This window comes from Pelodiscus sinensis, chromosome 3 (genome assembly GCF_052426305.1).
Source record: "Pelodiscus sinensis isolate ZL-2025 chromosome 3, ASM5242630v1, whole genome shotgun sequence".
In the NCBI taxonomy this organism is placed as follows: Eukaryota; Metazoa; Chordata; order Testudines; family Trionychidae; genus Pelodiscus; species Pelodiscus sinensis.
In genome coordinates this window covers 196,556,836-196,573,314 of record NC_143054.1, presented here as the reverse complement: position 1 = coordinate 196,573,314, position 16,479 = coordinate 196,556,836, and the positions used below count along the sequence as shown (strand labels likewise).

General features: G+C 48.3%; 1 long non-coding RNA gene across 2 annotated transcripts in view; it reads left to right on the top strand.

Annotated features, from left to right (window-relative positions):
* The first annotated feature begins 794 nt into the window (after positions 1–794).
* Positions 795–16,479, top strand: part of LOC142828088 (uncharacterized) — a 73,931-nt gene continuing 58,246 nt past the window's right edge. For both annotated transcript variants that reach the window (XR_012903054.2, XR_012903053.2), the window contains exon 1: positions 795–884. This is a non-coding gene — a long non-coding RNA (uncharacterized LOC142828088). The remainder of the gene's footprint in view (positions 885–16,479) is intronic.

Here is a 16,479-nt window from a genome sequence, read left to right as displayed (position 1 = left end):
CAGTGCCTAGTCTGCACCCCATCTGCTAGGACCCATGAAAACCTAGCTACTTGTTCTGGGAAGCCAGCGAGGAGTCCTGTGGCCACACCTCTGAGGACGTGGCTTTTACCCATGAAAGCAGGTGCCCAAATAAATCTGTTAATCTTTAAGGTGCCAGAGGACGCTTTGTTGTTTTTATAGACACAAGCCAACACTGCTCCCCCTCGGGGACAAATCTGGTTGCATTTGTGGGTAATGTTCCCTTAGGAAAGTCTAGCGCTAGCCATGACTACAGGTAAAGTAGTTTCCACTTGTTGGCAGCAATGGTACAGCATAGGTTAAGCCCAGCTGGACATGCTCACCCATGTGTTTTCATAAACATCCCTTTTGCTATGCAGGCCACCGGCTTCCTTTGGCCTCTCTGGCACATTTCCTGGGGACATAATCTCTGTCTAGTACCCAACTGGAAGAGGACCCAATGGCCCAGCTGCCCAGGGCCTGTGCTAACCTCCCCTCCCAACCCAGCCTGTTCTGGTAGGTGGATGAGGATCATGAATTAGAAATGAAAAATTTGTGGCAAGTTGCCCTTCCTTCATTGATGAGATAAGGTGGAAGACCATGGTACTTTTCAGGTAAGTTTTCTGCTCCTTTCATGGACTTCCAGTCCCGTTTATCATGTGACCCTTCTGGTCACTCTCAAGCCCCCTATCAGGTGACCAGTTGCCTAGTTACCAACTCGGTCTGTTTTGCTGGGTGGCAGCCATGGTGACGTAGTGAAAATCGTGTCACAATTGTGACCTCTTTGAAATTTTCAGGGGGTTTCCTACTCACACTGGCAGACTAGGGGACTTGCTAGAGAACTGTGTGATCTGAGCGGAGCAGTAGTTTGTAGATGGACAGTTACGGTAAGATGGGGTCAGTTGTGCCTCTCTTAGTGTTTTTAAGGGTGCAGCCTATTTTGTCTCAGTTCTTCCATTCTTGTGTTTTATTCTGAATTCTAAGAAACAGAGTCATGCTACATTGCAACCCTCCAGCAAGAGCATTTTACGGTGTATATCTAACTTCTCTGTGCATGTGCCATGAAACTTAATAGCCAGTTTATTGACCTCCATAGAGTACCTCCATTTGCTTAGAAGACCATCAAAGTGTAATGGCCCACCACAGTTAATCCTGTGTCAATACCAGCATTCCCTGTAAATTATGCGCTTGGGCAGCTACCCGGGAGAGATTCAAGTGCCACCCAGCTGATAATCAGAGCCAGCGGCGTGTGTTTCTATTGGTGGTGCACATCCACAGATGCCACCGTGCATCTAACAAAATTTATTCCACACATAGATCAGGAGGAAAAAATAGAGGGACCATTGATTGATACCCCTTGGAATTTCAGACTACCTGTCAGGTAAAAAGACAGCAAAGGGCACAGATGAGCCCTGCAGTAGAAACGGAGCTGATAGTTTGCAATAGATCCTGGCAGAGTTCATAACGCCAGTCAGAATTCATAGGCAGGAAGACAGATTGATTCCCCAAATTACTGCAAGCAATGCCTGGAGTCCCCAGCTAGCAACGGTGAATAATAGTTTCCTCTCTGCTGGTAATAGCAAAGGTGTGGCGGAACAAATTGCCCAGAACACTTGAATAATCAGAAAGCATCAATTATCTTGTTCATCGGCACTGCCGATTAATCGTGCGAATCTTAGGATTCCTGTTTACAAGATTAAAATAACCTCTCGCAAAGCTTTGTGGCGCACAGCATTTCTAGATAGCGCCAGGCACCCGAATAGAAGACATCTGCTATGCACATGCGGGCCAGGTAGGGGCTTACTTCTGACCAATTTTCATATGGTTTGTACAAATCAGCACTAACATGCCCCAACAGAGAAGCAGCAGCTAGTTCCTGGGTAGCTTCACGTTTTAAGCCTCGCACTTTTATGCCGCTAGCTAGAACATATGCTTGCCTTGACCAGACTGAGGGTATGTCTACACTACAAAGTTAATTCGAACTAATGGACGTTAGTTCGAATTAACTTTGATAGGCGCTACACTAGTGCTCCGCTAGTTCGAACTTAATTCAAACTAGCGGAGCGCTTAGTTCGAACTAGGTAAACCTCATTTTACGAGGACTAAGCCTAGTTCGAACTTACTAGTTCGAATTAAGGGGTGTGTAGCCCCTTAATTCGAATTAGTGGGAGGCTAGCCCTCCCCAGCTTTCCCTGGTGGCAACTCTGGCCAACACCAGGGAAACTCTATTGCCCCCCTCCTGGCCCCGGACCCCTTAAAGGGGCACGGGCTGGCTACGGTGCCCGTGCCAGGTGCAAGCCTGCCAGCACCCAGCTAGCAGACCCTGCACCTGGCACGGCTCAAGCCAGCCACCCGATGCCCCCCAGCCCTCCCCCTCTTCCTGGGACCAGGCTGGCGGCTCCCGGGAGCTTGCCTGGGACCGCAAGAGGCGGGCACCCGCCTGGTCTAGTGCAGACATCGTGGACCTCGTCCACGACCTCCGCACTAGGCACAGGAAAGTGGCCGTCTAGGGCAGGAGAGCTGCCAGCCTGACCACCCAGGAGCAGGTGTGCATGAAAATCAAGGTGGTCCACTGAGACCCCCGACCCTGAACCCTGAGCTTACAATGGCCGTACTGGGTCAGACCAAAGGTCCATCTAGCCCAGTAGCCTGTCTGCCGACAGCGGCCAACCCTAGGGACCCTGGAGGGGATGGACCGAAGACAGTGACCAAGCCATTTGTCTCGTGCCATCCCTCTCCAGCCTTCCACAAACTGTGGGCAGGGACACCACTCCTACCCCCTGGCTAATACCACTCCATGGACCCAACCTCCATCACTTTATCTCACTTCTCTTTAAACTCTGTTCTAGTTCTAGCCTTCACAGCCTCCTGCAGCAAGGAGTTCCACAGGTTGACTCTTTGCTTTGTAAAGAACAACTTTCTGTTACTAGTTTGAAGCCTGCTACCCATTCCTTTCCTTTGGTGTCCTCTAGTCCTTCTATTATGGGAACTAATGAAGAACTTTTCTTTATGCACCCTCTGCACCCCACTCATGCTTTTATAGACCTCTATCATATCCCCCCTCAGTCTCCTCTTTTCTAAGCTGAGAAGTCCCAGTCTCTTTAGTCTCTCTTCATATGGGACCTGTTCCAAACCTCTGATCATTGTAGTTGCCCTCCCCTCTCCCAGCCTCTCTCTTCCCCTCTCCCACCTCCTTTTCCCAGTCTCCCCGAGTTTTGTTCAATAAAGAGAGATTCTATTTTTGACCACACGTTTTCTTTATTTTATACATCAGGAAGGGGGGCTAGGGAAGGTTAAGTGGAAGGAGGTGAGGGAGGAATGGGGTACGAGCCCCTGATGGGGAGGACTGGGCTGGCTCTGCGGGCTTCTGGGGGTGGAAGCTCTCCTGCAGCCCCCCAATTGCCCCCTCTCCCCAGATGGCAGCCTGCGGCAAGTGCAGCCGGGCTGATGGCCGAGTGCTGTGATGTGCCCAGTGTGGGCACTCAGGGCACTCCAAGCCAGGACTGCTTTGCAAGTGGGGCACCCCTGAGAACTGTCTGTCCGGGGTGGGGGTCGGGTCCCTTTAAGCACAGCCCTTGGCTAGCCTGAGGCAGCAGCTCCACGCTCTAAGTCCTCATCTGATGCCCTGCCGGCACTGCTTCCGGCCAGCCTTAACCCCGGTTCAGGGTCCACTTAATGTGGACATGCTAGTTCGAATTAGCAAAACGCTAATTCGAACTAGTTTTTTAGTCTGGATGCGTTAGTTTGAATTAGCTTAGTTCGAATTAACTAATTCGAACTAAGTTAGTTCGAATTAGCGCTGTAGTGTAGACATACCCTGAGTGAGTAATGACAGTGATTTTGCAGCTAACGGGTTTTAAGCAGCCACCCAAGAGAACTGCAAATGTTTGGTCCCCAGATTTTTTTTTTTTTAATTGGAAAGATTTTCCTTCATGTTAGGTTAATAGGAGTCAGACTTGTATGGCTGCTGTCTGTTACCACAGCAGAACATAACTGATGGAAGAGCATAGTGTAGGATTCCTGGCAATGCTACTGACCTGCAGGGAGACCCTGTCCTCTGACATAAGAAGCCAAGGACATGCTGCATGGAGACAAAGGTAAAAGAGCAGGGCTGGGTTCTCTGCTGCCCTGCCCCTGGGGTTCCGCTTTGCCCCTGTGGGAATGTAAGGCAGAGGTGGGTGAAGAACGGTGCCCATATAGAACAGTGCAAAGGGAATGTCAAATGCTCAGCAACAGAGAATCAAGCTGGATGAGTGTTTTGCATGGAAAGGCCGGACCGGAGCCAAAGCTGCTGCTAATTGTCAGGGACAATTAGGGGAAAGGGACAACAATCAAGTCAGTGGAGTTACACCAGCAGAAGGTCTATCCCGTTGTCTCCAGTATGTTTCCTCTCTCGATAATACTGTGCCCACGCAGGTCTTGTTCCTCACTCAGTGGCCATGGGATAAGAGGGAAGGTCCTTTCTTGGATTGAGAACTGGTTAAAAGACAGGAAACAAAGGGTAGGAATAAATGGTAAATTTTCAGAGTGGAGAGGGGTAACTAGTGGTGTACCCCAAGGGTCAGTCCTGGGACCAGTCCTTTTCAACTTATTCATAAATGATCTGGAGAAAGGGGTAAGCAGTGAGGTGGGAAAGTTTGCAGATGATACAAAACTGTTTAGGATAGTCAAGACAGAAGCAGACTGTGAGGGACTCCAAGAAGATCTCACCAAACTGAGTGATTGGGCAACAAAATGGCAAATGAAATTTAATGTGGATAAGTGTAAAGTAATGCACATCGGGAAAAATAACCCCAACTATACGTACAGTATGATGGGGGCTAATTTGGCTACGACAAATCAAGAAAGAGATCTTGGAGTTATTGTGGACAGTTCTCTGAAAACTTCCACGCAGTGTGCAGCGGCGGTCAAAAAGGCAAATAGGATGCTAGGAATTATTAAGAAAGAGATAGAAAATAAGACCCAGAATATCTTACTGCCCCTGTATAAAACTATGATATGCCCACATCTTGAATACTGTGTACAGATGTGGTCTCCTCACCTCAAAAAAGATATTTTGGCCTTGGAAAGGGTTCAGAAAAGGGCAACTAAAATGATTAGGGGTTTGGAACGGGTCCCATATGAGGAGAGGTTAAAGCGACTGGGACTTTTCAGTTTAGAAAAGAGGAGACTGAGGGGGGATATGATAGAGGTCTATAAAATCATGAGTGGTGTGGAGAGGGCTGATAAAGAAAAGTTATTTATTAGTTTCCATAATAGAAGAACTAGAGGACACCAAATGAAATTAATGGGTAGCAGGTTTAAAACTAATAAAAGGAAGTTCTTCTTCACACAGCGTGTTGTCAACCTGTGGAACTCCTTGCCAGAGGAGGCTGTGAAGTCTAGGACTATAATAGAGTTTAAAGAGAAGCTAGATAATTTCATGGAGGTTAGGTCCATAAAAGGCTATTAGCCAGGGGATAAAATGGTGTCCTTGGCCTCTGTTTGTCAGAGATTGGAGAGGGATGGCAGGAGACAAATCGCTTGATCATTGTCTTCGGTCCACCCTCTCTGGGGCACCTGGTGCTGGCCACTGTCGGTAGACAGGATACTGGGCTAGATGGACCTTTGGTCTGACCCAGTACGGCCGTTCTTATGTTCTTATGTTAGTGCTGAATGCCCCCCTAATTATATAGGACTGCTCACACCTTTGAGTGATATAGCACCATTTGTTGCGGGAAATCTATGTTCAGCGCCCAGGGATCTCCCACCCATCTCACACTGGGGGGTGGAACGTGGCAGCCATTCTATGCCAGCAATGCCATTCCTGAGGGAGGAGTGAAGAACAACATAACTTGGCCTTGTCTGTCTGTGCTACCACGGGCTGTCAGTTGAAGTTACGTGACTCACGTAGCAGAAGTCAGTGTGCTTAGGGCTGCTTACCACGGTATCTTTACAGCGGCAAGCTGACAACTGATGCTCTCCTGTTGACTCAGCTCACTCTTCTTGTGTTGGTGGAGTACCGAGTCGACGGGAGAGCGCTCAGTGGTCGATTTATCACGTCTATGCCAGACATGACAAATCGACCCCTGCTGCATCGATCACTGCCTGAGAGACAGAGGGACTCTGTGTCATTCGTGGTGCAGAATTGCTCTTGTGGCATCTATTAGAGAGAGGCCATAATGGTATTCTCTGTGCACCAGAGCTTCCAAAAGGAGGTGTCCAGGGCTGATTGTGCCAACCCTGCTCTGTTTTTGGGTTGGGGGAATTTCCTGAGCCCTCTTTCTAGCCACATGTAAGAATTTGGATGGGCAAAGAATCTCTTCCAGCGTTTGGCAGCCACCACAAAAACTATTAATGAAAGTGGGAAAGGAGAGGGTCACATTCAAACTACCGTTTACTTACTGAACCTGGGCTAAAGTAAGAAGTAACCTACCCTTTGTTCCTGTGAGGAACCTGGCTCTATCTCCAGGCAAACTGGTGCCCGGTGGGCAGATCCCACTGTAACCCGCTTAGTCCGTCAAAAGGCCTGGGTTAGGTTAAGGGCCGGCAGCTACGAAAACACCCATCTTGCTATGGCACGTAGGGCTGTTGCTTACGCACTGCTCCAGTCAGCAAAGCAATTAGCCTGACCTTACAAGTGCTAATAGAAACAACCCCAGCCAGAGGAAATAGCTTGCATTTGCTGGGCTCCGGATCCATTGAAGTCTTGTGTAACAGGGGCAGAGAAGCCAAGCCTGGGAAGGAGATACACCGAACCAAAAAGACAGACTGGGTGGCTGTATGAACAGCAACAGCCTCACCCCGTCACGGGGACTGCCATCTTCCTTTGGAGTGGCATGGCTCTTCTTTCCATTGCTAGCCTGGGCAACATGGGGTAGGTCAGCAAAAGAGTTTTGGAAAGCCCATCTCCACACACAGAGCCACCCCCTCCCAGCTGGGGGCTGGGCTGAGGGAGGTGCAGCAAGACCATTCCTTGGGGCATTCCTATGCTGAAATGACATTTTACATGTGAAATGAAGGAGGGGCTAGTGGTTAGAGCCCGGTCCTAGGACTCAGCAGACCAGCGTGCAAATGCTGGTGCTGCCACACAGTCCCTGCGTGACCTGGGATAAGCCACTTAGCTTCTCTGTGCCTCAGGTCCCCTCTGTGAAATGGGGGTAATAGCACTACTCTTCTTCCCGGCAGGAGCTGGGGGTGAGAGGATACATTTAGCAATGACTGCGAGGTGCAGGGCCTCCAATGGACCTACAAGCTGCTGCTGCTCCCACTGGTTTCTGGCCTGCCACCAACGTTCTAAAAGTGCCCACCACCAGGGCCAATTTGTGGGGCCCTACACAAGTTACCTGAGGCCGCCCGGCTCCCCTTCCCTCCATCTGGTTTCTGCCAGGACTTGGGGCTTCCCAGCGCTTCCATGACACCTGCCCTGTCCCCCACACGACTCCTGCCATGGCTCAGGGCTTCCCTTGTGAGGCAGGGAGAAGACAGCCCTGCCGTTGGTGGCCAAGAGAACAGCCGGGAGGAGGGGCTGGACCACAGAAGGACCAGGGTCATCCATAGACACACCAGCACACATGGCCACATAGGGGCACCCGAAATCTGGTGCCCCACATTTTCAGGTGCCCCACACAGCCGCATATGCTGTGCATGCCTAAGGACGGCCATGCCAGCACACTCCCAGCATTCCCTGTTTTCAGATCCCTCTGTGTTGTGGGCATCTGTCTTCAGACACAATGCGCGCTGGTGTGCAAAGAGCGAGCTGTGTCCGAAAACTGGCTAGCTCAGAGGCGGGGGGGGGGGAAGAGTCTTAAACAACATCAGGGGAATTGTCAAAACTGTGGGGAGGCAGTAGAGAATTTCTGAAAGTTTGCTCCTTCTGCTGACTGCAGGAGTTGCCTAAAGCTAACCAAGCATTTGTCATCCAGCCAGCGCTGGCTCCCCCAGGGGCAATCCTCAGAACTGTTCTGGGGCATGTAGCAGGAGGCTGAGCAAAGTCCCCGTGGTGATGTGAGGAGCACACGTAGATCCAGGAGACGGAGAGAGAATCGCTGAAATGCAGCCAGCACTTGGGTCAGTACCAACAGCTCATCCCATCCGCCATATGCCTGCCCAGAAGGGAAGCAGTGCAGAGGAAGGGGACGATGGCAACAGACTCACAACCCTTACCTGAAAAGAAAGTGCTAGACTACAGTGGGAAAGATCAACTGCCAGCAGCACGTTGGACCAGCGAGCGTCATATTGGACCAGTGTCACGGCGAGGTCTGGTCTGGGATTGGTATGTGACAATGGGGTGGGGACAAGTTGCTCTGTATGAAATGGGGCAGATCCCGTTGAAAATGCACAAACAGTAACCCAGGACAGCACTGACTGAATGATGCTCAGCTTCCTACATGTACGAGACACCAACGCTCCATTGCGGGGCGCGCATCACCGGCCACGCATGCCCTGCAGCCAATTAAAAAGATGGGGCCTCTTCCTGTTCTACCTAGTGCGCTAAAAGATTCCTTGGATGCCCCAGGAACGGGCGTGTCCCAGCAATGAGAGCTGGGCTAAGATCAGAAGGAAAATTGGTTACTTTAACTATCTCAGAAGGGGAGTTAGTGGCTTGGCACATGGCTCCTGGGCAGGACAATATGCCCACCTGACCAATGGGTGCAGGAGGAGGTGTAACTGAGGGGGAAACAAGGGTCTCTCATTAGCTACAGGCAAATCAATGAAAATGGAGACCTGACTATGCTGGATAACAACCATCTGGGCTGAGGTATGTATAGTCAAATTAACCCCTAATGAGCTAAATCCTCAGGCACTTCCATCAACATCTCCAAGGCTCATGAATGCCCCTCCCTCATGCCCACTGCAAGTACGTCTCATTGACAGCAGAGAGACAGGGTGCCAGGGTGAAGCGTGTACTTCTGCCTTAAAGGCCCAGACACAAATGGCCCACAGCCTGTACAGGAGGTCACGCCATCCCCCTATGGTCCTCCCTTTAAACACAGAGATGATTCAGATTCGAACTTGGGTTTTGAATCTGCTCAGCCATTGGTCTCAACAACATCTTGCAGCATTGAGTTCCACAGGTCAAGCATGTATTGAGTAAAAACAAATGTACATACTCATAAAATTTTAAATCTGTGCTTTTCCCTTTGGCATTCATTGTTTCTATATTGAGAGTCAGGCTGAATAGAAATGCCTGTTCTATTATCAACAGACTATTTGGCTCTTATTTCTCTTCTTTCTAAGGAGAAACAATCCCCAGTCTTTTCAATCTGTCTTCACATGGAAGTATTTCCATTTTTCTAATCACCTGTCTCAAGACACTCTTATTTCTGCTATATCCTTTTAGAGCGAGAGACCTGAAAACAGTATTCTACATGGGTGCTTCGGATCAGTTGTATATTGGCAATAATATTTTCAGCATCATTCTCTGTTAGGTCTGGACAAAAGTTCTCTCAAAATTATTGATAGAAAAGTGTATTTCTGGCTAAACTACACCGTTCACACAAAATGGCTGCTTTCCACAGAAAATTTCAATTTTTCATCCATCAGCTGAGCAGCCAAACTCTGAAGTTTTTCTAATCTGAAATGGCACTGAAGTCACTCATGGGAGTTGTAGTGTGGATGCCTCATGCTCTCATTTTTCTTCTATGGGCCAGGCTCCTCAGCCAGACTTCATCTCCCAGAGTGCACTGTGTTCATGTAACTGCCATAATGCATCACCTCCCACCTGCAAAGGGACAGACTTTGGTGCATCGTGGGAAATATAGACCAGCCAGTGAGGTTGGCTAATAGAGAATAGGAGCATGCATCATGTGAACTACAATAGCCCTAAGACTCCATAGCTGCGTTTCAGAATGAAAATAGTTCAGGGTTTAGCTGAAACATTTTGAATTTCAATTTTTAGTGGAATAACCTAATATTTTAGTGGAAAAACTCAAACTTGTCTGAAAAAAAAGCAAAATTTTCCCCATTAGCTCTATTTATTCTGTTCTTTATGCATCCTACATTTTCTAGGTTTGGTTGGGTTTTTTTTTTTTCCATCACTGAGCATTTGAGCTGAAGCCTTCTTGTTTTCCAAATCTCCAGGGTTCCTTAAGCTCTTCCTTCATGGTATCCGCACAACAACTTTAAAACATATATTCCTATGAATAGTGCCGCAAACAAGTGCACTGGAACGAATCTTCATAGAAATCGCATATTTTAAAATAATTATGGAAGGGGAGTGTTTTCAGCAAACTAATTTTTCTTTCATAAATCACAAGTGTTCACACAGAAAACTCAATTCTAAGCGGTACACTTAGCCAATCAGAAACAAGAAAGAAGAGCATGTGACCCACAGGCTGTGTCTAGACTACATGCCTCTGTTGTCAGAGGCATGTAGATTAGACACATAGGCAAAGGCAAATGAAGCCGCGATTTAAATGATCGCGGCTTCATTTAAATTTACATGGCTGCCGCGCTGAGCCGACAAACAGCTGATCAGCTGTTTGTCCGCTCAGCGCGCTAGTCTGGACGCTCCCCTGCCGACATCAAAGCCCTTTGTCGGCAGCCCCGTTATTCCTCGTGGGATGAGGTTTACCGGGGCTGCCAACAAAGGGCTTTGATGTCGGCAGGGGAGCGTCCAGACTAGCGCGCTGAGCGGACAAACAGCTGATCAGCTGTTTGTCAGCTCAGCGCGGCAGCCATGTAAATTTAAATGAAGCCGCGATCATTTCAATCGCGGCTTCATTTGCCTTTGCCTATGTGTCTAATCTACATGCCTCTGACGACAGAGGCATGTAGTCTAGACACAGCCTGTGGGTCACATGCTCTTCTTTACAGCCATGTAAATTTAAATGAAGCTGCGATCATTTAAATCGCGGCTTCATTTGCCTTTGCCAAAACAACAAATCTACATGGCTCCGTCGACGGAGCCATGTAGTTTAGACATACCCACACAGTCCAATTAAGACAGCCTGAATTTCAAGTCGTGGATATTTGTAATAATCATCACAGGAGTAAGCTGTAGACTTACAGCTTTGCAGAAATAATTCGGTGAATAACATTGCTTACAGGAAAAGAGGCATAGGTCACTGGCTTTATCATTTGATGCAAATGATTCACTCAACTCATAAAAAGCCATGCTTGTGAAACTCCTGGGATAGTTGTGTGTGAATGGATATGAAAAGCTGAGTGGGTAATTGTAAACACAAGCTATTCCATGCTGTGGTTTCTTACGCTGGTTTGGAGTTATGGGTCTCACTTTTCCTATCTACAATCAAAAACACTGTAGAGGAAACATGAAGATTAAATGGTTTATATAAAAAATCTATTCATGAAAACTGGCTGTAAGATCTTGGTAGTAGAGGAAGAACACTACTCTGTTTTGCAGAGATATGTCTGTTCCTGATGCCTGGTAACACTTACAATACAGTTCCTTTGAGATCTCATCTAAGTCCACCTCACTGGAGGTATGGGCAATTGGAAGGTTGGTGGGGAGAAAAATTATGTCTTATTTATTATACCTTTACCCACAATCCTTCCTTTCATTCAGTGACCTCAGATATGTCAAGTAACCTTTTGCCCAGCTCTTCTGATTGGCTGTTTTAAAAACTCTCTTAACCTTAAGCTCCACCCCGCAATGCCATGTGCAAAGACACCTAATGCCCAAGCCAAGTGCTGCCGAAATCAATGAGAATCTTTGGATCAAGGACAGTTGGAATACGATCAGACCATTATTTGGTTCAAAAGACCTTTCCATTTTTATGTGAGGTTGCTGCAGCACCTTTTTATCGGAGGGCAATACACTGAATTGCCCTTCCAGTAGATTCAGGTAGTTAGATAACAAAGAATTTTCAGGAGTTTGCTTAAGAGAAGCAGCTCATCCCATGTCTGCTCCCATCAGCCCTTGCCAGGAGGAAGGATTTAAGCTTGTTCTCTTTCCTTGATGAAACCCACCCGCTGTTGCTATCTTGGGGGCTGTTTTGCCAGGAGGCAAAGCAGGAGCTAAAGTGCATGCAGAGCGCCAGGGTGCTCAAGCATTTTAAGCACCGGGCTGCCTCACCTGCTCAGAGCAGCTCTGGGGACCAAGCTCCCTGGTGTCTTGTGGACATTAGCGAAACTGGGGGTAGCCTGCGGGGAGGGAGGGACTCTCCTGCAGCTGTGTCCCAGCATCACAAAGACTCGGCCCTAGAACTAAATCACAATGAGCAGTTCAGCTCTTAGATCCCCTCCAAAGGCTCCTCAGTGGCTGAGCCTTTCCGCAAACGCTTACCTCCTTCCTTTTGAGCAAAGCTCTTGGGCTGGGATTTCCGAAAGAGCCTTAAGAAGGGAAGTTCCCACGCCCCATGGGACCTGGGCACCCGCTCGAGAAACCCGGCTTTCTCCTGGGTTCCACACATACGCCAAGTGATGCGGATGCGGAAGGGTTTTGCTGAACCACGCGGACACCTGAAGGAGAGCCATAGTGAGGCTCTGCGATGTCCTCATCATTGGCCTGAAAGAGTAGAAAATAAGAGTATTAAGAGCGGCCACACTGGGTCAAGAAAAGTGGCCCACCCACCCACCCAGTGTCCTGTCTTCCAGAGCCCAGTGCCAGGTGCCTGTTCAGAGGGAACGAACAGAAGCGGCTGTAGGGCTGATGGCCTCGGCGGGGTGGGGGACTTGCTCTGTGCCCCTAGTAGGGGCAGAGCCTCAGTTTAGGGTTGCCCGGTGTCTGGTGTTGACCCGGACAGTCTGGTATTTTTGCCTCCAGCCAGTAAAAAAATTCAGAAAATACTGGACACCTAAAATTTCGGGTATTTTCTGATTTTTTCCCGGCTAGGAGGTGAAAATCCCGGGTGCTTACCTGGTTCCGCAGAGGAGCTGTCTGGCCTGGAGCAGGAAGACAATTTGGCAGATGGCTGCCGGCAGCCTGTTAGGGCCAAAAAGCCTCAAAAGCATTTCTTAAAGGGGCCATGCTGGGTTTTTTTTTTTTTTTGCTTAACAACATTGGTCTCTTCCCCTACCCCCCTTTTTTTTTTTTTAAACAGAATTTTTTTCCCCAGTGGGTTTTTTTTTTGTGGGGAGAGGTGTTTGGTATTTTTGGTTAAACCATCTGGCAACCCTACCTCAGTTGGAAAGGGTGGGATTGGGGGCAGCCAGCACTCAGCACCTCCCAGACTGCGGTTCCCCCCCCCCCTCCGCCGGCCTCAGCGCTGCCTAGAGCGCACCTCATGGCACTAAGCCAGCAACTGAAAGGGCACAGGGTTCCAGCCACCGCCATTGCCGCAGTAGCGATGGCCGAGAGCTCAGGGTCCCGGGGCAATTGCTCCCCACCCCCACCCGTCCCATTGGTAGGCCTGAGAACAGATAATCATCAAGCGCTCCGTCCCCTGTCACTCAGTCAGTGCTTTTGCAGCCACTCGGCCATTGGGGTAACATTTGAAAATGCAGCATTCAGATTTCTGGCTATTTCCAGGCTTGTGACTAGGATAAAGGCCAAACCAGAGAATTTGCCAGACTGTAGGAGGTCAACATTGTCTAGCAGCATTAGCCACACGCCCACTGCTTCCTGGGCTCTTAGGGGCAAATTAGGGGTAAGTAAATCATTTAGGGGTAAATTAGAGCTAAGTAACAGCACAAAACACAGAGGCTGTGTCTAGACTACATGCCTCTGTCGTCAGAGGCATGTAGATTAGACACATAGGCAAAGGCAAATGAAGCCGCGATTTAAATGATCGCGGCTTCATTTAAATTTACATGGCTGCCGCGCTGAGCCGACAAACAGCTGATCAGCTGTTTGTCCGCTCAGCGCGCTAGTCTGGACGCTCCCCTGCCGACATCCTCGTGGGATGAGGTTTACCGGGGCTGCCGACAAAGGGCTTTGATGTCGGCAGGGGAGCGTCCAGACTAGCGCGCTGAGCGGACAAACAGCTGATCAGCTGTTTGTCGGCTCAGCGCGGCAGCCATGTAAATTTAAATGAAGCCGCGATCATTTAAATCGTGACTTCATTTGCCTTTGCCTATGTGTCTAATCTACATGCCTCTGACGACAGAGGCATGTAGTCTAGACACAGCCAGAGAGCCAGGACTGGTGGCTGTAAACAAACTTTATGGGACTGCAGGAAACTTGGCCACACCCGTGAGAAGTGGACAGCCGGATAATTGAAATCATGCCGAACCACAGAGGTTGCTGGACCAGAGAGTGCAGGATTAGAGAGGTTCAACCTGTATATTCTTGAGTGCTAAGGAGACATTGGTTCTAGTCCCTATTCTGCCACTGGCCTTCTGGGTGACCTTAGTCAAACTACTTCGGTCCAGATCCTCAAAGAGCATTTAGGTCCCTAATTCCCACTGATTTCAATGGGAGTGAGGTGCCTTTGAGGCTCTAGGCCTTCATGGTTCTGTACCTCAGTTTGCCCATCAGTATAAAGTGGGTAATTACATGTGTCTTTTGGAAAGTGCTTTGGGATCTACCGATGAATAGTGCCATATAAAAGCGAAATATTCTAATTTTCTATAGTGTGCTGGATTTAAACTAGTTGATAATGACATAGGTATCAAGTATCTCAATGTATTTTTTCTCCCTTTGCAGACAGAGGCACCTCTGAATGGTCATTTTACATTGTAATCGTATTCTCAAAGTGTCACAGACTAACCCTAGAAAATGATTATTATTAAATCATTTGTCTTATAGCTTCTAGGCGCCCTTGTTGTGGATCAGGACCCCATTGTGCTAGGCACTGTACACACACAAAAAGAGCTAGGCCCAGCTCCAAAGAACTCGCAAAAACAAGGGGCAACAGATGGAGAAAGACAGACAGGGACGCACCGGGAGATAGTGAAGCCTGATCAATTGTGCCTCATTATCTATCAGTGCGCCAGCAGGCAAGCTGCATGAACACTAATTATATAAACTCAAATGTTGTTTGATTATGCATTTTCAATGGAGAAATGTGAGCAAGATATTATAATTAACTCCTGCATTCATGTATAGACACCTGTCTCTTATTTCAAAAGTCCTGAGCATCCAACAGCTCCTATAGACCTCAGATAACCTCAGACAACAAATGACAGGTTGAACCTCCCTAATCTGGCACTTTCTGGTCCAGAAACATCCATGGTTTGGAATGATCTTAGTTAGCCGGATGTCCATTTATCATGGGTGTGGCCAAGTTTCCCGCTGTCCCATAAAGGTTGTTTACAGCCACCAGTCCTGGCTCTCAGTGTTCTGTGCTGTTATTTAGCTCTAATTTACCCCTACATGTCTTCTAAGAGCCCAGTACGCAGTTGAAGCGTTGGTAATGCTGCTAGACAATGCTGCTAGACAATATTGACCTCCCATGGTTCGGAAAATTCTCTGGTTCGGCAGTCAGGTCCTGAGGGTGCCAGACTAAAGAGCATCAACCTGTAATAGTGGAAAGCATGATCCTGGTTTTGGACAGGTTTGTTAAGAGGTAGAAGAAAAGATTCAATTCCATGAACAAGCTGCTCAAAGCACATAGTTTGCTTATCTCCTGTTTGAATTTACAGGCTGCATGGGGAGGGTCTGATCAGTACATGTTGACGTTGGTAGAGAAAAAAATTAAGTTAGCACCTCACCATCTCACCAGGTTGTCGTCCCTTAATTAAGCCGACTGCTTTTTTGGCAGCATGTATGTTATTAGAAGCTCAAGGTTAAAAACCCCCAAGACTGTGTTGAGGGATTTTGATCTAATATAGTGTGGGTAAGTGAGTCAACTGGTAATTATTAAGAGATGAAAACATTTACTTACTTCCAGTGAATGTCACATGGTAATTATGTGCAATTTTTTCCCACAGTATATGTCTGCTAATTAAATCTTCTGATATCTACTTTAAGGGCTTTTAGTTGAGGTTCTTTTTACTAACAAAAGGAATGGAAAACATTACTAAGCCTTAGGACTAATGCATCCCTTAATGCTTGCCTTGTTGAATGCTGGTCATGGGCAATGGAAAAGGGAGAGTAACAGGCCTTTGATCACACCAGCCCCATCTGTCCTCAAAAGGCTGGATCCTCAGCCAGCGCCAATCTGTGTAGCTTCACTGCAGAATAGGGGCCCGCTTCTCAGCTGGTGCAAATCGGGCATGGCGCCATTGATGGACATCGGCCAAAGGGCAGTCCTGTGACTGTCTTCAACAGTCAACATGTCCAACCTCTCCACGCCTTCCCCATGGGAGCATGGTGCCGTCATATTGCCAGAGCACCTGAGGAAGGGCTGCCACTGCTCAGAGGGATGGCAGGGGACTCTTTAGCTGCTGTCTCCTATACTAGACAATATGGACGTGGGTGATTTGAATTCTCTCCACCACTAGGGCCCTGGGTTACGCTTGTGTCGCCCTACTGATACCCAGGGAGTTGCGTGAGCAGCTCAGGGGCAGCTTTTAACTACTCTAAAGAAAACACTTCAGGAGGCTCAGTAGTGGCTCTGCAGCCAACTCCTTGTGTGATGCTGGGCAAGCCCCTTCATCTCTGTGGGCCTCAGTTCCCCATCTGTAAAATGGGGATACATTTCTTCCCTTTTGTCT